Raw genomic sequence first — 24,434 nt, 5'->3', positions numbered from 1 at the left:
TATTCTCTTCGATGGTAGTAAACTGATAGTATCCTTACTATGGCAATACATTGTTTTAATTGTTTATTTTAGTGGTGGAAAGTACCATTCATATGTTAAACAAGTCAAGTCTTTTTCACAGAATGAAATCTGATCAGATTTATGGCTATGGAGGGAGCATTTGACTTGATGATTGAATAAATAGCACCAGCAAACTTGCTGTCATTGTGGTCCTGATCAAAACCTCAGCATTTTCCAAGGAGGGAGGCACATGGATTCGCGCAGAGCTCCAGCCATTTGCATCAGCAACCGCAGTGTAGCAGAGTCAGAAGTTCAGTGAATAGAGAAATCACTCACTTCTTTTTTTGACTAACAATAAAGTCATTCAGCCGAAGTGGAGACAAGTCATATCTGATATCATTTTTTTTCTTTTTCTGTCCTTTTTGATTATTATAATTTATTTTCTTCAGACTGATATTGCGCAGAGAAATCTGATGCATTGTTCTGAAATTAAACTTGAATCTTTATCAAGGCAATTTAATCCTACTTGGAGCTGGTGGATAAAGGAGCAAGAATAACCTTCAATAATTCCCTTGCTCATAGTTGGCTTTTTCTCATGCACAACAATTTAGAACAAAATCACTTTCTCTAATGAGAGCCTGTAAATTGCTACTTTAATGAGGCACGTGAAGTTTGAAGAGTTGAATTCCCACATTCCCCCTATCTGTAAGCCTGAGCACCTCAAGGGATAGGGAAAGACCCATAGTGCTCAATTTCTCTGTTATAACATCGCTCAGTATTAAGATGATTATTACAATATCATTAAGTCCCAGATGGGAATCTGTGCTTGAGTGTGTTCAGTATTGTTTCCATCTAATGTGAGACTTTTAAAATGCTTAGAATTGAAACAAAAACTGGGAGGGGAACTTGGATCTGCCCAAAACCAAAAAGCAGCGTGGTGACATAGTTTCTCATGGTTCCTCCTATGCTGTTCCTGCAAGTGCACTGCTCTGTGTTTCACTGAGTTATTTTTCATATAGATATTGACATCTACATTCTCTCTTGCAAGAAGAATACTGCTTGGAAAAGATGACTTGTTTGCTTGGATAACTAGTAAGTTGTAATGTGGTATAAAGAAGCAAGGATCAAAACCCCAAGTGATCATTGTCAAGTCAGTTTCATGGATGTTCTATGGCATATGCTGGTGTGTGGTCCCAGAGACTGGCAACTGCTTTGTGCCCTTGTGTAAGGGTAGAGTGGGAGTGCATTGGCAGGGAGCAATAAGTCTGTGTATTTCTTCAGCTCCATATCATGGCTGATAAGTTCTGCCACTTTTGGGGTCACCAAGAGTTTCTCCTTTCTTGGTCTCACCCTGCAGCATGTGCATAAGATGATTGGAGGACAGGGCAAGGTGGAATGGCTTTAACCTGCCCGAGGGGAGACTGAGATGAGCTCTGAGGCAGAAGCTCTTTCCTGTGAGGGTGCTGAGGCGCTGGCACAGGGTGCCCAGAGAAGCAGTGGCTGCCCCATCCCTGCCAGTGTTCAAGGCCAGGTTGGACAAGGCTTGGAGCAACGTGCTCTAGTGGAAGGTGTCCCTGCCTGTGGCAGGGGCTTGGAACTGGGTGAGCTTCAAGGTCCCTTCCAACCCAAACCCGTCCGGGATTCTATGTATTGAGTGTTTCAATAAAAGGTCATTCCTTGGGGGCTCTTTGAAGAGGGCCCCTATAGCGCTTATGGCCAAAGGGCTTTGTGCATCTATAAGGAAGGTCTATTTATGTACAGTTTTATATTTATATACACATTTGTATACTAAATACACAGCACTCAGTATGTTGATCATACAAACGCTGTACTGGCTGCTACAGCCTAATGTGTTCTTTGCTGATTTTCTTCAATCATAAGTAATGCAATAAGAGCATGGAGTGTTGGTGGGCAGTTGTTCTTTCTTGAAGAAAGGCAGCTTGTTTCATTTATTCTCTGTAAGCTGTCCCATTGCTGGTATGACACAATACAATTTAAGATACTGTCATATTTATAAACCAGTGTGTGTTCTAGTGTATTCTTTCTGGTTGGAGTCAAATCTATTACTGGTCCTTTGCCATTGCCAAGACCTGCCCAAGACAGAGCTCTCTCAGCAGACTTTATGTTTTTTTATGCTCTTTCAGCAGACCTTATGTTTTCAGAAGATGTGTTAGTTGTGATGTGGACTTTTATTTCTGATGTACTTATACAGCACTTAGCATCATGAAAATCCTGATCAGACTGATTTCTAGCCCTTGGGTGGAAGAAATGTTATGCAGTGGCAATCATTGTCTCCACTTTCAGACTTTACAAAATTGAAGCAGACTGCATTCTTAAAAGAGGGCTAATTAAATGGAGTTGTTCTGCACAGAGAACCAGTGTTTCTCAAATGCTTTCAAAACTGTAAAACAATCTGTGAGTAGCCAACAAAAAAAGTATGTTAACAATGGCCAAATCAAACAGTGCTTCACAATTTGAATTAAAGGTCATAAAACCCCTTGTATGCATTAATCACAGAGCTCTGGTATGAGTCTTAATAGCAGCTGAGAGCTGTTGAATAGATGTTTTAACTTAATTTGAAGCATTAATTAAACATATATTAAAACTTAACTCTATAAATACTTTAGATCTAGAAAGCTATAATTAGGGCCAGGCTGGACAAAAGTAGGACTATTACTCTTCTGAGTCAGATGTATCACCACTGGGACTCGGTTTGGTGTGAAAATATGATTTAGGAATCCCTATTTTCAGTATGAGTTCTGCATCTTGCAGTAAGGTTCCTGCAATACCAGACTTGAAGGTATTTGTGAGAAAGTTAAACTTTCAAACTGCTGCAGTTCTCTGAGTGATTTCTGCACTAAGGTTACATCAGGACATTCTCTTTCTGCCCTAAACTAGCTCTCAAGAAATTCTTTGTGGACAAGATGTGGTGCGTGAGATAAGTGGTAGCTGCTTAATGACTGATCTGGTTCTCGCCTTGAAATCTGTGAAAAAATCCACGAGAAATGCCAAAAAATGGGAGTCAAACATGTCAAGTGCTGTTTATGTTTATGAATCTGCTGAAAGCACAATTTGAACTGGCTTTGCAGACACTGAACATTCTCTCTGCAGAAACAGAAGCTTAAACTCTTCTTTACTTGGCACATTAGTATTTCTACTTCTCCTAGACATTCTTATTACAAACGATTTTGCTTGGTCTTGCTATTCTGGTTTAATGTTGTATCAGAAAGAGGGACAATAGCTAGATAGATAAACGTGGCAAGGAGGTGGAAGTGACATGTGAAGTTAAAGAGAATTAACCTGTGGAAACAAAGCTGTGTTTTAAGTGACTGGTGGAGAACACTGCAGGGGGGGCTGGGAGCCCCGCGGCGCTTCTCAATACAGTGCTGAATTGCAGGCAGCAAAAGCCCTTTTCTAGTAATTGCACTTATCAAAGATAATGGTGAGATGAAATTACCTAATATCCTTTTTTCCCCTGAATTCCTGTACCACTCACTGGCACATTGTAAGGCTCTTTCAGTCGTGTTTCCTAACGAGCTGTGCAAATGCAAAGGGTGCAAGTGATTCTGAGTTGACCCCATTGGCCTGCATTCACGTTAGCTGGAGATGTTGGAGCAGCCAGTCCTCTGTTCCATTTCAGGAACTGCTCAAGAACAGTTTTAGTAATTCACTGCTGTGAAAAGATGATTTAGTGTTTCAAATCAAAACACTTTGTCCTTAAAATGCACTGGATGCCTCTTTTTTGGACTGTATGTGATTCCAGGGCTCAAGGGCTTGCTTTAGGAAGCAAGGGATTTTTACACGAGGGATTACATACCTAAAAGACCTTATGTGTCTTGAAAATCTCAGCTCAGACATCTGCTGTCATTCGTATATAGCCAGGAGAAAATGTGTTTTGTTCTGCCTAGCCTAGCTTACACATGAGCCTGAAGCATAGCCAGTGGAGAACTTGGAAAGGAGATGTTTGCAGAATAAACTATGGGTTGGATGATGGGAGCAGGAGTTACTGAGCAGCAGGACAGTCTTCCTTCATGGCTTGCTGCTGCTTGATTCCCCATCCCTGGAGGTGTTCAAGGCCAGGTTGGACAGGGCTTGGAGCAACCTGGCCTAGTGGAAGGTGTCCCTGCCTGTGGCAGGAGGTTGGAACTGGGTGTGCTTTAAGGTCCCTTCCAACCTAAACCATTCTATGGGCAACACGTTATGCTATTGCTCAGGAGAGATCTGATGGTAGGAGTTACACTGGAAATCTGTAAGATCAAAGTCCTGCTTCTGGGTTGCAAAAAAGTCTTTACAAATATCAAAGATCTAGTCCCAGTGTACTGGCTAAATTCTGGAAGGCATAAACTCTATTTGTACTATTCTTCCTTTGTGCAAGTTCCAATGGATGCGATAAACTTGATCTTTTTTGCTGTGCCTGAGGAGCTGCTGTGCTCGACATTTGTGGCGACTAAGTTTTGATGGCAGGTAAAGTGCTGAGTATGTTCCATTGGGGTCCTTCCAGATAAAAATGCCATGCAAATTTATTCTTTACATTAGATTTATTTATATCCCAGCTGACATAATGGCAGAGGAGAAGTGGATCCTCAGGAGATGTAAATTAGTGAATGCCCCTTTCTGTTTGCCAAGAACCTGTCTAGGATGTCCTCAGTCATACTGTTCAAGCTGTAATCAGATGGGGCATATCTCCATCTTCCAAGGTCTCTTTGTCAAGCACTTGGTTCTTCATTTAAACCATTTTCTGAGTCTGGAAAAGGTTTTCTTTGCTGGCCTAACAGCTAGTTACCTTTAGAACTCCTCATTCTCCTCCACCTGCTCGAGTGTTGTTCCTATCCCCCCTGTTACTGCTGTGTGCTATTCCATCAGGCACAGAGTGCGTGCTGTGTGTGGAAGCTGAGACATCCTTGTGTTAGGAGACAGCCTGGTAGCATCCCACAGCAAAGCTGGTTGTCATCCTTGTGAGACAGCAACAGAGGAATCAGCACTGGCTGGTTGGAGCTTCCTCAGTGTCAGTGCACATCTCCAGCCCTGCAGGTGAACCTGCAAACAGGCCCTCCCCAAAAATCCTTTGGGAATGTTTTACCAATAGGCTACCAATTTACACTGTTTGAATAATTTAATGCAAATACAAATCTGTGAGAGCTGAAAGGTCATGTAGGCTGCAAAACTGAGGATCTGAAACTGAGGGAGAGCTCTCCCTTTGCATGAAGAGGCAGAGCTGGTTTGGAAAATATTCAGTAAAAATATTAATATCTTCATGGACAGGAATCATCTGGATTTTTCCAAATTTCTCATGAGAAAGGCTCTGTTTTCTTAATAGATATTCTTTTATCCAACAAGAAAGAATTCTAAATTGTATAATAGCTGAAATTAAGCTAAATTTAGAGAAAGAAACATCAAGTCAAAGCAATCTAAAGCAAAACAGGATAGCTTTAAAGTTTCAAAGGAGAGCATTCCACTTCACCCAAACCATTTTTTCTCCCTGTCCTCATTGGCTTTTTGCTTCAGACAAAGTTTCTGTGACTTTTTTGTCTGGTTTGGCCATAAGGGGAGGGAGAATCTTCAAAATCCTGGAAACCTTCTTTGCTTGGGGTTTAGCAGCTTAATAACCCTTTAGGTTACCAAGAGGCAGCAAATCCAACATGCCCACTGCCAAAAGCACTCCAGAAAGTGCAGTCTGCTTTGCATCAGTACAAAGGGAACAACTTCCCTCTTACCCCTGATGCTGGTTCCTGGTGTGTATTTCTCACAACTGCTATTTAATTTGCTTTTTAGGGAGATAAAGTACCATTACAATGAGGTTCTTAAGGCTTCCTGTGGCAATTCCTTCATTCTGAGGTCAGGAGAGCTTTGCTCCATTGCAAAGTGTGAGGGAAGGGGAGGCAGCAGAGCAGGGAGCTTGTTAGCAAAGCTGCTCTTTGCTTGGGATTGATTATGGTGTCTCTAATGACTTGATCCTAACAGTTGCACTCTAATTTTTGTATGGGGTTGTGCACATTTCAGGCAATGTAAATATATACATTGGCATGCTTATTAGCTCTGCTGTTGAAGTTAGGGATATTTGATAGTGTATAATAAAACCAAGTGGTCCTGTATACCATTTGTCATGCTGAGCTTGGACTCATCCCTTTGTACTCCCACTCCACCCTTCCCAACTTCATTATATTCCTCCTTGCTTGGAGCAAAATCAATCCTCATTTTGCATTGGGTGGAAGAGGGGGAATGTGTGCTGGGATCTCTCTCAATGCACAGAGCTGCGTGCAGACTTAATGCTTGCTTAAACGATAAGCATGGGGCTTCCCTGAGGGGAGAACATTGTAAGACAGCTGAGGTCATGGTCACAGCCTCGGCCCCCATGCATTAAACTGGAGAAACAAGTGGAAATATGAGAGGGCTCTTTCCACTTATCAGGAAGGAATACTACTGTGAATGCTGCTTCCCTGAGCCCCCATACACTGCAGGCAAAAGAGTAAGTTCCTGCAGCTCTGAGAAGTGATTTCTGTTTAATCATCCCTTCTTTTCAGAACACTCTTTTCCCCTGTATTAGCCCAGTCTGTGTTTCCTTTGCCAAGGGGCCCGTGTCAACAGCTCAATGCATCAGAAGTAGTGGTAGAGGATTCAAGACACTAGGTGAGGCTTAGGGGATGGTATTTATGCCCACAGGACCTCAGACAGGTTAAAAAATATGGGTTTCTAATTCCACTGGGAGTCAGGTGCTGATTTACCTGTGTAACTCGCTATGGTGAGATGCTAGTGGTGAAGCAGAGATAGGAGAGACCCACAGGCTGAGAGCTGGGCTTGTTCAGCCTGGAGAAGAGAAGGCTCCGGGGAGACCTTAGAGCAGCTCCAGTGCCTAAAGGGCCTATAGTAAACCTGGAGAGGGGCTTTGGCCGAGGGTCTGTAGGGACAGGAACAAGGGAAATGACTTTAACCTGCCAGAGGGGAGATTGAGATGAGCTTTTAGGCAGAAGCTCTTCCCTGTGAGGGTGCTGAGGCGCTGGCACAGGGTGCCCAGAGAAGCTGTGGCTGCCCCAGCCCTGGCAGTGTTCAAGGCCAGGTTGGACACAGGGGCTTGGAGCAACCTGCTCTAGTGGAAGGTGTCCCTGCCCATGGCAGGGGGTTGGAACTTGGTGAGCTTTAAGGTCCCTTTCCAACCCAGGCCACTCTATGATGCTAAGATGTGATACAGTATGAATGTCGGATGGTCCCTAGACTGTGTCCTGTCTTGCAAGAGTCCATGCTCCACAGCTTATAATAATCAGGAGGAAGAAAAGCCTTGGAGACCTTCTCCCTGCCATGGCACTCCCAGCATGGGTAGGTGGGTGTACATTGTTTTCAGGGGTGTCCTTGGCCCTCTCCCCCTTCTCTTCCCACAAAGACCAATGGCTGAGGCAAACCCTCAGAGTTTTATGCTGAAGCTCTTGAAATTATCCAGCATTGCCAAAAGACAGGATTTGCTGACAGTCAGAATCCTATTGGCAAACCTGTGTGGATTTATGATCTTGGGTGGAAACCAATTTGAACTATAATTTCATACGAATCTGATCCCTCTTCTGAGCCAGGCAAAACTTCATGATCCTGGCTGATTTTCATGCTTGGGTTTTGAGTGCTTCTGCTCACATCTGAGCTGAAGATAGAACCCTGGGCCCATGATTGTGTGCAAACCAAACGTTCAAGCCCATGAAACAGATACAGCTCTGTTCCCTGCTTCTTGAAGTCTTTAGCTGTAGGTTGAATATCTTGATGTCTCCTGCTTGGTTGCTTTTTCCCCGGAGGAGTACATCAGGAGGTACACATGTGCTCCAGAATATAAACTGAGGAACATGCTGAAAGCATGTGCCACCATCTCATGTTACTACAACAATTGTTGTAATTATTACAAGCATTACAGTGTTATCTAACCATCTCCTAGCTCCTTCCACTATTTACTCCTCACGCAAACTCAATGTTATTTAGAGAACAGCAATTTTGGGTATTTGGGGTTCAGTTTCTGCTTCTGCTCCAGACACTTGGTGTGAACATGGAGAGTTACTTCAGGGTTGTCTCCATGCAGGCATAAGAGTTAAGTGGAGGCAGTTGAGTCCCCTGCAGATCTTCATGCTGCAGCCACTGTTTGTAAACAGGAATACAGAGAATAGGTTGAGAAATCAGCTCCAAAACCAGAGGCATTGTTTGTGTGCTGAGTAACTCTAGTGATCAGTTAGGATCTGGAGAAAAGACATGTTGCATCCAGATGAATGTAAAATCGGAATGTCCCCTGCCAAAACCCCCAACCGGTACCTTGGGAAGGTCTGTGAAGTTTAGTTAAATAATGGAATAGCAAGGGAACTCTGATGAGGTGCACCTCACGCTGCACCTCATCTCTCATGGCAGGGATGCACCAGGGTTGTGTTCACACTGGTCAGAGCGAAGCCCTGTGAGCTGAGCCAGTGGCATTTACATTGGGCAAAGATGTGCTGTGAAGATGGTGTCATGATCCACCTAAATGAGTGGTTTTCTACTGTCCTGTCAAGGTCTGTACTGTGTGCACTGTGAAGGTGTGTGTGAGGTGGAGTACTGTTAGAGGAATTAAAAAGGACAATTTACAGCATGTCCCCTTTATTAGCAGGTGATACTTGTGTTCTGACCTTGAGAACTAAAAATAAGCAGTGAGGACTATGGGTATAAGAGAAGCCCTCTAGTGCCTTGTAGCTCTCTGGGCACTCATGGAAATGAGGCTTCTGTGAACCTGGCTGGGTCCAGAAGATCAGCTGTGCTGAAAATGCAGGTTCATACAAACCACTTGATTTTCATCTCTTTATTCCCTGTAATAAGAGAGAACATACGAGAACATGAGGGAGGAAAAGAGAAGGCTTTGCGGAGACCTTAGAGCAGCTTCCGATGCCTTGAGGGACTGACAAGAAACCTGGAGAGAGGCTTTGGCCAAGGGCCTGTAGGGACAGGACAAGGGAAATGGCTTTAACCTGCCAGAGGGGAGATTGAGATGAGCTCTTAGGCAGAAGCTCTTCCCTGTGAGGGTGCTGAGGCGCTGGCACAGGGTGCCCAGAGAAGCTGTGGCTGCCCCATCCCTGGCAGTGTTCAAGGCCAGGTTGGACACAGGGGCTTGGAGCAACGTGCTCTAGTGGAAGGTGTCCCTGCCCGTGGCAGGGGGTTGGAACTGGATGAGCTTTAAGGTCCCTTCCAAATCAAACCAGGCTGCGATTCTATGATCTCTAATTTCTTCCCTATCCACAACGCCTGTGGGCATTAGGACTCTGTCCATACTTTGCTCCTACATTGCTGAACGCAGCAGTTGTCTTCTGAGTTATACCTGTGACAGCTCTTTCCAAAGCTGCACTGGTGACTTCAGAGCCACTCAAGATCAGTGACCATGCAAGGACAGCAGCAGCATTGTTTGTGATCTGAGGAAAGCGCTTCAGTTGCTAAATGGATTTGAGTTGAGTTTGGTTTCTATCATCCTGAAATAACCACTACTCCAACAATTGTAATTCTCCTGATGTCTTTCTGGAAAACATTTGGCTTGTTTGGCAGTGCAGTGTTGTGTAAATAAATATTTACCGAGCATCAAAGTCAAGGAGGGGAGGGTGAGTTCTCAAATCATTATGTAAATAACTTCACAGAGTGTTCTCTGATATTGGCTACTATGTGCATTTATATTAATCAGTACGGACATTACTGACAAGTGAATCTATTCTGCTTCCTTCTCCCCAAGGTTTCAAAATGAATGCTGCTTTTTGCTCTTTGTGTTGCTGTAAAGGATGCAGGGAATGCCAGGGCTGTCTCAGCATCCCCTTCAGGTGTCTCTGGGAGGCTGAGACCAATCAGACTTTGCATAAATAAGAGTACTCACCATCAGAGAGTTTACAGGCTTGATCTAGCACTTAAAAAAACACATTGGGAAGAAATAAATACACTCAGTTGCTGGAATGGCATTTATTTGTCGATCTCATCTTGACCTCTTCAGGGAGGCTAAAGGACATTCAGTGACTGTAAAGTGCAAAGACTTTTGTATCTATCCCCAGATGAACTTTTTCGATGCTCCATTGATAACATCTGTAATGGAGCCAACTTGAGTGGCTCTCCATTTTCCTTCATCCAAAGAACTCGTCTGTTTGTCCAGGATTTGGCACCCATGTTTAATCACAGAGTAAATGAGAAAAAGCAGTTGCTCTTACCACTTCGGTGATATTTTCTCCCTCAATTATTAAGCCATTGAAGTATATTGTAAGAGGATGGGAAATCTTCTGGCTTGGTGGTAACATGGGCTACCTAAGTTGTAAAGTTGGGTTCTGGGGTTGGTAACTGATTACCCCTGTCCCTAAGGAAAAAAAGGGCATGAATGATGTGGCAGGAAGGGAAGATCATCAGGAATAAGGTAGAAAGCAGGGAAATAATGAAAACAGCAGTTGGAAGTGATGTTTTCTGTTTGAGGTTTGAGTTAGGTGGCAATCAGCCCACTTGTTAAACTGGAAAGGGGAGGACTGACGAATAGGAGGTGGAGGAAGAAAGGATTGTTCCCATCTTTTAATTCAGCATCCCAGAAAATAGGACCTTAACTCATGACTAGGGCACAAAATCATGGCAAATGAGGAAAAAACTATCTTACTGATTTTTAATTCTTTGAGGTGGTGTGCTGCTTTTTTGGAGCACCAGCTTTCTTGGCTTCAGCAGCAGAAGGGGTGAATGGCTGGGTGATGGCAGAGAAGGGACACTTGGGACCACAGAAGTCTCTAACCTGTTTGCTAGAATTTACCAAGCTTTTCCTTTTTCCTTTGCAGCTTTAAAGCAGCATCCAGGTAATGTGATTGCTGGTTACATGATGGCTATGAGCTTATTTGCATTAGAGTAGTGCAAGTGTAACGAGCCGTCACACCAGAACAGTACTGTGGCTGCTTGGGTTTCAGTTCTTAATTAATGCAGAGTAGTTTGAGAGAACCCATATATTATTTTCAGTTCTTGGTGTGAAAGTATCATGCAGATCTCATTGTATTGATGCTCTTGGCTTCTTTCATTGCTGCGGATGGGGAGCTGTGTTTCCATTGTACCCTGAAGGTGAGCAAACACGCGCTGAGTGCGCTGTTCAAACTCCCTGCAGCTCCGGTTGTGAAGATGTTCGTGAAAGGACCATTGGGAAATCGATTAATTAAATCAATTACTTCAGGTTTTTTCCCCCTTCTGTGCTTGCACAGTTTGCTTCAAGTACCAGTGTTCAAAATAGCTCAGCCTCAGTTAGAGGTGTGAGTGATTACTTCTGCAGCTCCGTATCTCCTCTGGCCAAAACAGAGCTTGCTGTCAATGGGAAGCTCTTCAATGTATACTGCCTAACGAATGGCTTTGGTAAATATTGGCTTTGTACAGTACAATATATTGGTAACTGAAGTCCTTGGGTGTTCACAGGATCTGCTCTTCCTCCAGCTTACTACTATTTTTCTGCTTCTATTTGCTGCATTTTATTAAGCCTGTGTTATGTGTCAATAGCTTGTTTATTGATGGATTCATTGCCTGCCTCTTACTAAGACTGTAAAGGCAAAATGGGTGTATTTTATACAATGAAAAACCACAGCAAACCTGCAAATAGCTTTCAGGAAAGCAAGGTAACTGGAATAGAGTTCAGGAATCAGGAGACAGGATCTCCTGACGGACTAAGCTAAGGGAAAAGTGACTTAAGGAAAGCTGGCAGACCTTTAGCGAGTCTTAAGGCCACAAGTTCAAGCTATCCCATTCAGCAAGTATAGCAGGGGACTAAATTGGTTTAATCATGAGCTCATCGTTGACCTCAAATGCAAGAAAGAAATATGCAATAAGGGGAAAGTAGGTCAGGCTCCTGGAATGAGAACAGGAGTGGAGCAGGAGCAGAGACAAAATCAGAAAGGCCAAAGAACTAAATAAAGATGTAACGTTGAAGAGCCATTGGCAGTAACTAGATACCATTCTGTATGGCTGTTACAAGAGGCCCCCCTATACAATAGGGAAAGAGAGCTATCAACATATCAGCACTGAAAGTAATTGTCTAATGTCTTATCTTCATATGATGTTCAACGCTAATTAGATGGTTTCTGTAATTAGGACTAGTTAGAAAGCAGTGAGGTCCCAACCTAGGTATGTGAAAATGGGTTGGGGCCAACCTGGATAATGCAGGTGTTTTAAATTGGTTAGAATTATTAATGTAACTTTAGAATACTAAATATATATATGTTAAAGTTCTGCAAGTGGGGTTAACTTGCAAAGGAGAGAATCAGAAGCCTGCAAACAGAGTAACACAGGGGATATTCTTAAGAGGAGGAATTAGGGAGCTAGAGATCCACCAACTTAACATTGACTCTTGGAAAAGTACATGAACAAGTAATCCAACACCTGTTTTTAAACACCTACAAGATAACAGGGATGAGAATAACATGCCAAAAGTGTCATCAAGGCCACTCAACTTCCTTGTGCAGTGTGGCAATAGGTCTTGTGGACGGAGAAGCAGCAACAGGTTTGTGTATTCAGATTTCGGTTGGGTCTTTGGCCGTGTCTCAGTGACATTGTAAGTTACAGAAAAATTGTCTTAGTCCATCTAAGATCTTCTTTACTTTCAGGAGGGCTGTCGTCTCATGCAGAAGACCTACCTTAAGCTTTACCTCCTGCGCTTCCTACTTAAAAGCTTCAGACGTGTATAAACTAAGGTGGCATAAATCTAGGCCACTGTTCAGTGCTGTCCCCTAAATGTACTGTGACTCCATGGAGCTTCCAGCAGAACCATGAATGGGGATTTTTTTCATGCTTGATCCCACAGGTAATGTGCTGAACACCCCCCAAGATGAGAGGACAGCCCTCTCCAGGAGATCGGTGTTTGCTTTGCTGAGATGGATGAAGAAAGGCACCATGTAGAGTAGATGTCAGTGTGTTACTATAAGCAGTCTGTACCAGTTTGTGCCCAGGTGCAAACAGCTCCTCAGCGTGAAAGGAGTAGGGAATGAAACCACTGGTGGATTAGGGATTGGAGGGGACATCAAGATGGGAACCCCTCCATCTAGCTTCAGCAAACACCCTGACTTGCACTGTTGCTGAATTTAGCCTTGTACTACCTCTTGTGCCCCAGCAACCCAGAGCAACAGCCTGGTTACTCAGTCTTAAATTCAGGCCTAATTGCAAACCAGACCCAGTGGCCAAAGGACAAGAGGATTCTAAATGCCAGATACTTGTGAGCAGCCAGCATGTCCCAGGGAGGGACAGCTGCTCCTAATTTGCCTGAGAAGCCTATTTTAAAGCTTAAAAATACAATAATTTTTGTGCATAGCAGGGCAGCTACTCCCTACCCAGAAGGGTTTAGTATTTGTGTGCCTTGGCCTGCCAGCTGCAAGATGGGAAGAATACTTGTCTGCTCAAGGGGTGACTTTGAGACGTGCTAAATGATTTCAAAATATATCTTTTGAGGCCTTCAGAAGAAAACTGCTGAATTGTAGGAAGCTTTTAGATACTGGACCCTGCGCCAGGTTAAGTGTTCAACTTGCGTTAAACCTTGGCTTCCAGTCCAGAGGGACCTCAGTGCATCTCCCAAAGCACAAGAAGGTAAAGGGCCATGAGGATGAGCAAGGGCTGGAGCACCTCCTGTATGAAGACAGGCTGAGAAAGTTGGGCTTGTTCAGCCTGGAGAAGAGAAGCTGCATGGAGACCTCAGAGCAGCTTCCAGTGTCTGAAGGGGGCTACAAGGATGCTGGAGAGGGATTCTGCATCAGGGACTATAGTAACAGAACAAGGGGTGATGGATTCAAACTGAAACGGGAAGTTCAAGTTAGATATAAGGAAGAAGTTCTTTACTGTGAGGGTGGCGAGGTGCTGGAACAGGTTGCCAAAAGAAGCGATAAATGCTCCACCCCTGGCAGTGTTCAAGGCCAGGTTGGACAGAGCCTTGGGTGGCATGATCTAGTGTGAGGCATCCCTGCCCATGGGAAGGGTTTGGAACTGGATACTCTTGAGGTCCTTTCCAACCCAAACCATGCTACGATTCTATGACTGTGGATGTTTTGCTCAGTCTTGGATTGATGGACCTATTGAAGGCACATGTTCCTAAAGAATGAGCTTGTCTTGAAGAGGGAAGGGAGGAAGGATGGGTCCAGTGGGCTGTCGGCACTGCCTGCATCCAGGAGGGTTGAGAAGGACCAGAGCCCTGGGGCTTTTTGTAGTGCACAGCTAAAAGCTATGGCTGCAATTGCTTCTCTTACAGATGGGGTATCCTCTCTCAGCACCAGTCTTTGTTCTACCTGGGATAAAACCCATTTTGCCTGGGGAAGTCACTGCCACTGCTGTTCTTGGGGGGTTATAAATCCTCAGTAGGAAGGAGCCTCACTGTTGCAAGGAGTGACTAATGGGCAAGTTGGAAAGTGATAGCTGCACATGCCCAAGGTGTCAGGCAGTGCCAGTGCTATGGGCTGGGAATGTTGTTTATGCCTTGGCTGCACAGTCTGGCTATGTGCTTCAGCTGCTGCTGCTTCACTGAAGGCATAAGAATCATAGAATCAACTAGGTTGGAAAAGACCTTTAAGATCATCAATTCCAACCTTTACCCCACCACTGCTAAATCTACCACTAAACCATGTCACTATGTGACATGCCTTTTGTGAAAGGGTGACAGGAGATTAGAGATAAGGGATCTGAAGAGAATCTGCATCCCTCTCTCAAGGAGGCCCTTGATCCACCTGCATCCTGACAGCACATAGGGAAGGGATACAGTGAAATTAGCCACCACTGGACCTATATAAGCTTCTTGTCCATATTCTGCTGTGAATTTGGATCACTGAAGCCCACAGAGCTCAAACACCAGCTTCAAGAAAATGCAAGCATCCCCACACAGCTTTTGTCCTCTGGCATCAGCTTCCTCTTGCAGATGTGGTCCTTCCATCTCTGGCCAGTGACCTAGAATTTTGTTTTAAATATCTTTTAAATGTTCTCATTGTTCATAGCCACAAGGTGGCATTGCAGATTAAAGGGAAAACAGCTCTTGTTCACTGAGATACCAGGGAGCTGGGAGACTCGAAAACAATTGTCCAGCCACCCTGAAATTCCTTCTAGGTCTTGGAGAGGTGAGGAAGCTTTTCCTGTCAGCTCACAGGCCGCCAGTTTTGCTAGAAGTGAGCATGATGCTACCTATTTTATCATCATGAAGAGTTTCAACTGATTCAGCATCTGCAAATTTGTTTGAGCTGTTCAGATCTGCTCCTTTGCTCTCCTGCCTTTAGGATGGGATGTAGTTTTAGAGCTGTGACAAGGGTGGTGGTGTCACCTCACAGGCTCTTCTGTTTCAGTCTGTCTGTTCAGATCCTGAGGAAAACTTATTTCTTTCTCCCTCCTCCTACTTGTACCTTCTCCTCACATTTCCCTTGGTTTCTGTGCAGGCTCAAATCTGGGCTCTCTGAAAGGACAGTGAGCTTCAAGAGAAGCTAAACCCTCAAACAGAGGCTTGAGGTGAAAGTCTTAAGGACTATTTATTTGCTCACTTATAAAGAGGAAGTTGAATCGAACATGCTGTAGCTGGACCTTCTCTGTACATTCCAGGTTTTACTGTGATCCAGGTCTCAGCCTTTTATGTTAGAGGTAAGAAGACTCGGAGCAGGATGCTCAAAAGTGTTTGTTTCTCTGTTGTCTGGATAAAACAACAAGGCATTGGGGAGATCTGAGTGAATCCTTCAGACACCCAAAAAATGATACCAAATTTCTTGCTCTGGAAATACTGACCAGTACCAGAATGTACTTCACTCTTATCTCTTTGTCTGTCTTATTACAAGTCCCTGTCCTAAGGAGCGTGTCGTTCTTGTGCAGGAGTCCAGCTGTAATACCGTGAAGGGGCCTGATTTTTGCTTAGTCCATTATGCTGCTGTAATAAAAATGGTGTATTACTAATGGCTTCTAGTCCTCAGTGTTCTTATCGGTGCTTGTTGCTTTTGTCTAGATATACTTTCCATGTAAACCAGGAAAAGCAGCTCTGCTGAAAGATGGATCTTCCCAGCAGTGGAAAGAAGTGCTAAATGGAGTGGGGCAGCACCAGGCCAGGAAAGGAAAATCTTACCTGTTTTGGAAAGAAAGTGAAAATAGCTTTATTTTTACCTCTGCTTCAGAGAAGGAATGAAAAGCAGATGAAATAAAGTGAGTTTTTGCTCAAAACCCACTGAAAAGGTTTGTAGAGATTTTTGCAGATAAATGGAAGATAACTGACAGTGCGTTTCACCAGGTGAGAGAAATACCCTTGTTCTGACTCTTTTCTGAGAAGGAGGAAAGCAGTGAATATTCTCCATCAACATTAACAGGCACATGACAGCAGAGAAAGACATCATATAGTTTTGCTTGGACAATTTTCACCTGGGTGAGAAAGCCAGGGCATATAAATCCTTATAGATGCACACCTAGAGATGTATTTATACACACGCACGTATGGATAGGAGTTTCTTGATATACTGGGCATGTCTGATTCCTTTTGTGACCAGTTTTTTTCAGGACCATTGCTGAAAAATATTCCATGTTTGCTTTGCTAATTGTCCATAAACTTATCCTGGTTTTCCCTGTGTGTCTGCCTTGAGGTTGCTGTGTTGACTGAGGAGGGTCTTGTCCAGACCAGTTGTCCCCCAGGTGTGATACTGGTTTCCTCTATGGTCCAAAAGACCATAGCGAGCCAGGCCCAGAAGCATGCAGGAATGTCATTCTAGGTAGTGGGAAACACTGATCTTGCCCCAGTTCCTTGTCCTTGTTGAGGGTGCTGAGGCGCTGGCACAGGGTGCCCAGAGAAGCTGTGACTGCCCCATCCCTGGCAGTGTTCAAGGCCAGGTTGGACACAGGGGCTTGGAGCAACGTGGTCTAGTGAAAGGTGTCCCTGCCCATGGCAGGGGGTTGGGACTGGTTGAGCTTTAAGGTCCCTTCCAACACAAACCAGTCTGGGATTCTGTGATTCTCTGTTACAGACTTCAGAACTAACTTTGCCCAACACACTCCTCTGCCTCTATTCAGCAGGGGTGATGCTGCCCAGCAGCTCAGGCTGAACAGTTTATATTCCTGCTTGGGCAGACACTGTCTCTTGCTATGTACAAAGCATGGTCAGACTTGGACGGGGAGGCCTGATGGAATATAAACGTCAAGTATTTCTTAAATATTGTGAATATTCTGCTCCTGACATGTAAATAAGCAGTTGGCATTACAATTTATGGGATGCTTGACTGTGGTTGAAATACGTAAAGCTGATGAGAACATCCAATTATGTTAGGATCATTTAAAAAGGTGTAGATGCATCCTTCTGGGTGCTATGTACTTCTGGGTGTAAGCCAAGGTACTGACTGATAGGGGTTAGGATGAGGCTAGCAAGAAACCCCCTCTTACCAAGGTTATTTCATAAGTGCCTACTGCAGAGTTTCATATGTACCACTGGAGCAGCTGGTGCTGGCTCAACTCCTCTGTCAGGCAGGGCGCTGAAAGAGATGTATTGCTGGGCTGACCCGAATAGAGAATCTGATGTTCTTGCCTTTTTTTTTAAGTCTCTGACCTGAAGGGAGAAGTGAACCTTTTGAAAGAGAAAAGTTAGACATAAAGAATCCCGCGTGGTGCACATTTCCAGGTGAATGTTCAGGTCAGCATTACCTAATGCTGGAATCAAAGCTTTGGGGATTCATGGGCATTTCCAAGGCTGCTGTGATATCCCAACCCCTCTGTATGACCTGTGCTTAACACAGGGCTTTTATTCACCTTGAAAGTCTCTTCTGCTGTTCAATCAGCTCTGCTCTGGCAGGGAGAGTGGAGGAAGGAGTAATATGATTTAGCAGGATCTCTGGAGATGAGCAGATGCAAGTCCAGCTTCCCTGGAATAAAGAACTTTATTACAGTGATGGCTGTTGGTTGTGTTCCAGAGGAGTTTGTCAAAGAAAGTTTGGGACAGTATGAAGGTTTTCTGGGGAAAAGATGCTGTTTAAACTCCCACCTGTGTGTAACTGTTGAGTAGTATGCATCACAGTAGGAAAAAACCCCAATTTGCTGCATCTGGTAAAGCACTGTGTGCACATAGAATCATTCAATGGTTTGGGTTGGAAGGGACCTTAAAGCTCATCCAATTCCAATCCCTGCCTGTGGCAGGGACCTTCCACTAGACTAGGTTGCTCCAAGCCCCATCCAACCTAGTCTTGAACACTGCCAGGGATGTGGTCTAGTAAAGATGGGATCTCTCTTGTGCCTATTGGTGCTGACCAATGCGCACCTTGGGGTGGTCTCAGCCTTGCTGAGTTCTCACCAAGTACCTTGTTAATGGGAAAGTTGTGTTTCTGCTCGAGGGCCTTGCTGAACCACACATGGTGTAGCTTGGGGACGTAGGTTCAGACCTGTGTTCTGCTCCAGAATGAAGTCACAAACTAGATTTCTTCTTTGAAGAGCCCCAACCCAATAAACTGCCTGGTGGGTTTGGGGGCATTTATATCATGTGGTGAGTACCTGACTTCAGGTGCTTTCTGTAAAGCAGACAGGTCTTCAACCTGCATGGATTTCAGTATTGTATCACTTGGTTCTTGCTGCTTAGTTTGAATTAGGGGCAGGAAGTAACATCTCTCTGCTTTTGCTGAAACAAATGCATCTCTGCAATATACCTTTGTTTTTGACAAATCAGTATTTACAAAGTTTCTAGTGTGTGTTGCTGTGTTCAAATGCTGAGGCCTTCATTGGGAATGGCATTGAGTTTGAAATACTTAATTTAGTCTTCAAATCTATAATCTGACATACTCCAAAGGTCTGAGATGGCTGCCAGCACCTAAGCACATTTTCAAAGCACAGGCAGTGGCTTTAGTCATAGTTAAGTTGCATGAATCAGACCATTCTGCCTTGGACAGTCCTTCTGAAGAGGAAATCTGTTTAAATTTCTCTATTGTGCATCTGCACTTCATGCTTTCCTATGGGAACAATTTTTTCGTGTGCATCAGGGAGGGATGAGTAAGGAAACAGTGAAACACTGACCTCAGAAGCTCTCAGGGAACTTTCTAGAGCCTTGTGCTGCCTGTCTGGAGGTGTGGATGTGCTTACTTCAGTCTGTCCTTGTTCCTCTGGTTGTCCTGTGTACACCTCCCACTGATGCACATCCCTGCCAGGGGATGTGAAGACACCAACAAGCAGCAAAAAGCCCACAGGTATATTGAAGGTGGGTGCTGAGAAGTGAGTTGGTGAGAAGTTGTTCATACTATTGCTATTTTTTGCTACCCACTGTGTAGATGCAGAGGAATATACTCTCATCAACTGTCAAGTTAGCAACTTGTGTTCTCGGTGTATTCGTTTCAAGGTTAAAGGCATAGCAACTACTGCCCTTGATTTCCATAGCATGAAACCAGAAGTCTCAAAGGCCTTGCTGATGCCCACTTGAGAAGTAAGTTCTATTTCTATGATTTGAAATGACACCAAGGCATGTGGGCATCAGTGCGCAAGGGATGTTGGCATTTCAGAGGTGTCTCTGATCAGGCACTTGTTCTTAACATGGATATATCATCCTTTCTGTGCAAGATTCAGTTGGCTAAGAAGGCTTTATTCCCATTTGTTCTTGTGGAAATTAGGGCAGAACCAGGCCAGAGTAGGTCCATGTGTGCATGCATCTGGCTGTGAGAACATCCAGGAATGGGGCTTAGGGGAACATGTGTAAGCAGCTCTCTTTTGGTAGCAGCAGGTTCAGTTCAGGAACCTGAGATTAAGGGGTATGGGTAAGAGTTACTCCGAGGTTAATATTTATGTTTTATGGGAAAATCTTAGTGGAGGGGAAAATGTTTTTGGCTATTTTGGACCAAAAAATGAAATGTTCCATGGAAAAGAATTACTCACTTTTTAAATCTCCCCCCACCCCTCCTAGTGCAAGTAAATACTGGAATGAAATGGAAATAAGTTTGAAGGCTCCTAACTGATCCTTGAAAAGCTAACCAAGAGCTGGCAGCACAGGAATCGTGGGGTGATAATGGAGTGGAAGACTAAAAGCAGTTACTCCTGAGCTCAGCAATGTGGTCTGTGCTAAGCAGGGCCCAGCTGTGGAGGAGCATGAAATCTCTTCTTTGATGTTTACCTTGGTTTTTGACTATATCATTTAAAAATTACTATTAGGAAACACAGTAACAGTTCTCATGTACTTAACTGAGTTATTGCATTAGTTTAATATCGCTCATTTGCTTTGTATTTTATACTCCACTCCTTTAAAGTGCCTTTCTGTGGAGACCTTTAATCTCTCTTCCTCTTTCCTTCCCTCTCTCTTCTCCCTGCTGTATTGTTGGTGGCTCATCTGCGACAGGCAGAACTGTGTTGTTCTTTGTAGTCTCATAGCCCAGAAGCAGAATTTTTGGCGAGACAGTCACTCAAACCTTAAAGCCTCCAAATAATCCTATTTGCAATCCAGTTCTGTTGTGCTCTCGTAACTTCCTAGGCCACAAGACACCCAAATACATCCCTGAGTTGATGACTGCCTGGTGGGTGGCTGTTGGTAGATAACTGAGTTCACCCTTACAGCTCTGCCTGTAGGAATATCGAGTTGTTCATATGTATGACTAGCTCTTGTGGTTGAGCAGGGCTCTGTCTGGGGCATCCGATGCATTAGAAGATGGTTTTCTCTCCTCTATCTTCCCACCCACTGACCTTCCCCAATATGTCCTTGACTAAATATGTAGTTCTGCACACGAAAGGAAGGAATTTAGAAGTGTGTGAAGTACTTGCAATTAAATGTCATGCAAGCCACATGTGGTTTTGTTGCTCCAAATTCAGCTCACATAAGTGGAAAGGATTACAAAATGAGGGAAAAACTTGGGTCAACCTGGACTCTTAAACAAAATATGTTTTCCTTCGTAGCACCTAGGAGTATGTGATGCATTTTACCAAATGAAGACAGCAATGTGGAATCCAAGTCAGGGGCTCAGGCGAGGTATAATTGTCACGAAGAACGTTGGACAGTGTTGCTTCATAAGCCTTCCTAGTGCTGGTGCTTGAAATAGTTGCTGCTTGCTTTGCTTGGCTTGTGCCACTGCAGAGAAGGGAATGTTTTCCATGCCCGCTGTGACAGGACAAGCAGGAATGAAGGCAGGAGTCGGATGTGAGGTCATGGCTTTCACTAATGGGAAATTAGGCAAAGGAGAGATGGGAACTGTTCATATTGAGTGAGCCAAAGCTTAGGGGGCTCTCAGGTTCTTAAGATTAAGAACCTTAATTGTTTTCCCTTGCTGGACCATGCAATGAATAAGAAATCCCCATATGCGAGATGTTATCACCCACCATTCATGTAGTGTCTCACTGAACCCACTCAAATCTCTACTATTCCTGTGATCAGGAGACCAGTTTAACCTCGTGATTAGGAAATTTCCCCCTGGTTTTAACTGAGATTTGTTCTGTGCTGCTAGAACAGCTCCACTTCTTTTGCGAGCAGAAAGCCTCCAGCCAACCTGACACAGCCCTGCTGTCTCCTGCACCCCAAACTCTGCAATGTTTTGTAGCGTTAGCTGATGGAGGAAGGACATGTGCCTCTTCCTGAAAAACTAAGGAGAATGATTTGCTGTGTATATCAGCAATGCCATTGTCTTCCCAGACAACTGCTCCAGCTGGGGCAGTCACGTTCCCTCCTGCCAGCCCTTCATTGTGCTTTTGCAGTAGGAAGAGGGGGACAGAAGAAGGGGGGATCTTAATTGAAAAAATAGGCCTAGGGCTTAAGGGACATAACAAAGTCAGTGGGAGTGTGTGAACAGCAATTTATTTTGTCAGTTCAAGTTACAGTCACTCTGACATGTGAAAATTGGAGATGCCAGTTTCTCAATGTGTCACTGTGACACGCAGCATCCCAAATAATGAAACTCTGGACTTGGTTTGCAGAGCTTTGGAAAGCCCAAAGAAATGGCATCTAAAAATTGGCAGATAAACTGAGTTTTCTTTAACATAAGGGGCATGATCTTAGCTCAGCCTTTCACAAGATGATCTTCATACCTTTCATTGCTTCAATAGAGCGTTCCTGTCGTTGTAGTGCTCACACTGTTTATGGCCTTCACAGCCTCTTTGGGCTTTGAAAAAGGACCTATTTTCATGAGGAATGAAGCAGACCTTTTCCCTTGAAGCTGTAAAGGGTTGGAAGGAGTGTGGCTGAAGTGTTGATACGAGACTGAGCAGAACTCCGAAGCAACTTGTTAAGGCTGGGGTCCAGTTAGGAAATTACCTATTCCCCTGACTGCTTTTTGAATGTTCCATTTCTATACCCTGTTTTTCATATGTAAAATGGGAATAATGCTGATATTTACCTCTCCTGTCTATTCTGACTTAGTTTAGTAAGCAGCAATCCTTTCCATGTATTTCTATATCACTTAATACAGTTTGGCTCAGCCTTTATTATGGTATCTAGATAGTCTAGCAATAGTATCTCTTGTTTTGTGCAAATCAGTTCCAACAGTACTCTTGCCAATGACTGTTTGTTCATTGGGCTTACAGAAGTGGACGCATAGCCATTAGTGATCATTAATGACCTTCATTAGAAAAATGAAGAGTTTATTGGAAGTTCCATCAGAAAGAAGCTGTTCTGCAGAGACCCTTGGCAGGAGTTTGAGTAGCAGCAAAGACATCCATTGTCCTTAAAAGAGAAGTCCTTAATAACATGGCAAAGCTACAAAAGGTTTTCTTTCCCATTTCTGCATTTAATCTGGGTTAGGAGTCAACAGGGTGGTCAAAATGTGTGACTTCTGATGATATCCTGAATAACTAGACTCATTTTATCTTAAAAGAAAAGAGTGAGAGAGGATATGATAAGTCTTCAAATACAGAGAAGACCTGTGCATACAAGAAGCAGCATGTTATCTTTGGAGAAGAATAGGATGAGAAGCTGTAAATTAAATTGCAAGGAGGTCTGTGTGCAGAAGTTGAAGCAAGTATCAACAACGCCAGTGAGGACAAGAGCTTTATGCTGTCATCTGTAGCACGCTGTCCTAGCAAGCTGGGCATGGAAGGGAGTTCAAGATACTGTCGAACCAACCCTTGCTCTAAACCAACATCTAGAAGATTTGGGAAGCTGAAAGTCAATGAGGACAGGAAGGTTGATGTGGTTTCATGACTTTGGAAGAGCTGTTAAGCTGACAGGAGGATTGTGCCCAGGAGGGTTTCAGTAGTGTAAGAGGAACCTGTGTTGTAGGACAGTACATCACCTTTGGCTGTACTACTCTCTCTTTTCATGTAAATTTAAAAATAGGAGATGGATTCTCAGAGTCTCAAAGCCAAACTGTCCTTGTGCAGCCAGGGCCTAAAGTAATCTTGGTCACATGAGGCTGAAGACAGGGATGTGCGATGAGCCAGAGTAAGATCAGCTCCTGCTGACAGATAAGCAAACTCGGTCTGTGTGCTTTCCAGGACATAGTTACAGCTGAAGTTGTTCTTTTCCATGGAAAAGTATCCATTGCCTTTGCATCAGTGCTCCAAGGGGAACTGCTGTGCTGCCCCTCTCACAATTCCAAGAGGACCATATCTGCTTCTTGGGAACTACAGAACGAAACTATGAATTAGGCTGCAAATATATTTTGGGACTTTTACCGGTTGTTCTTCATCTACAGCTGCCCTGGTGATGCTCTTGTGAGTACATCCCTAGATGGACAGGCTGAGAGAGCTGAAGCAGTTACTCTACAGACACTTCACATGATATTAGCTCTGTGCTTGTCTGTGCTCTTAAAACATGCGTCACTGTACGCTGCAATTATTAGGAGAGTGAACTGGCAAGGAAGGATGATTACATCAGTAAGCCACTGGAACAGGAATAACTAATTCTGCTCTTAACTCCTCATTTAACCCTGGCTCCGACACTAAAGATGAGTTTTCTCATCTGACAGGAAAAAATATTTCCTACCTGATTTATCTTATTTCCTTGTATAATATCATTATGTCTACGTCATATTTTGAAGAGACAAGAGACATGAAGTTGTGTCTATGTGATGAGGATCAAATTCAAACTGGAATTTGAACTAAAACTATAGGTGTCCTACAATAAGAATATTAATGTTAATAGTAGTAACTGTAATAAAAACATTTACAAAGAGGTAGGAAGCTCAATCATAACAGCAACAGCTAAAAGGAAAGTCTGTAGTATATAACAGAACCTGGTTAATTCTTTGTGTCAATTTGCAACCCTGCCATCCTCCTCACCAAATATTCTGGCAAGCTCATCGTGCTTTCAAGAAAAGCTTTAACAGCCAAGTTACAGCACTGACATCTCATGTTGCTTTTAGTTTATTATTATTGCAAAATGCACTACTGAACACTTCCTAGTGCATCGCGAAATAAAATACTGTGGAATTACAAATGAATTTTGCTTGCAAGGTCAATGAGCCTGTCATTTGTAATCTTTGGTATCAATATCATTGATGCTTTCATGGTGAAGATGAATGCAGTCACAAGGGTTTGGGTTTTAATTTGGAAGGTTTGGCACAGTTGGGAAAATATTAATTTTGGTGACA

The 24,434-nt window shown here is 43.8% G+C and overlaps 1 long non-coding RNA gene across 1 annotated transcript; it reads left to right on the top strand.

Annotated features, from left to right (window-relative positions):
• The first annotated feature begins 1,568 nt into the window (after positions 1-1,568).
• Positions 1,569-23,548, top strand: LOC115617180. The gene is made up of 4 exons (XR_003994530.1): positions 1,569-1,656; positions 1,896-1,901; positions 20,664-20,671; positions 23,538-23,548. It is a non-coding gene; the product is annotated as an uncharacterized LOC115617180 (long non-coding RNA).
• The last annotated feature ends 886 nt before the right edge of the window (positions 23,549-24,434 follow it).

The sequence above is a fragment of the Strigops habroptila genome, chromosome 15, assembly GCF_004027225.2.
Source record: "Strigops habroptila isolate Jane chromosome 15, bStrHab1.2.pri, whole genome shotgun sequence".
NCBI lineage: Eukaryota > Metazoa > Chordata > Aves > Psittaciformes > Psittacidae > Strigops > Strigops habroptila.
This window is presented reverse-complemented; position numbering and strand designations above follow the sequence as displayed.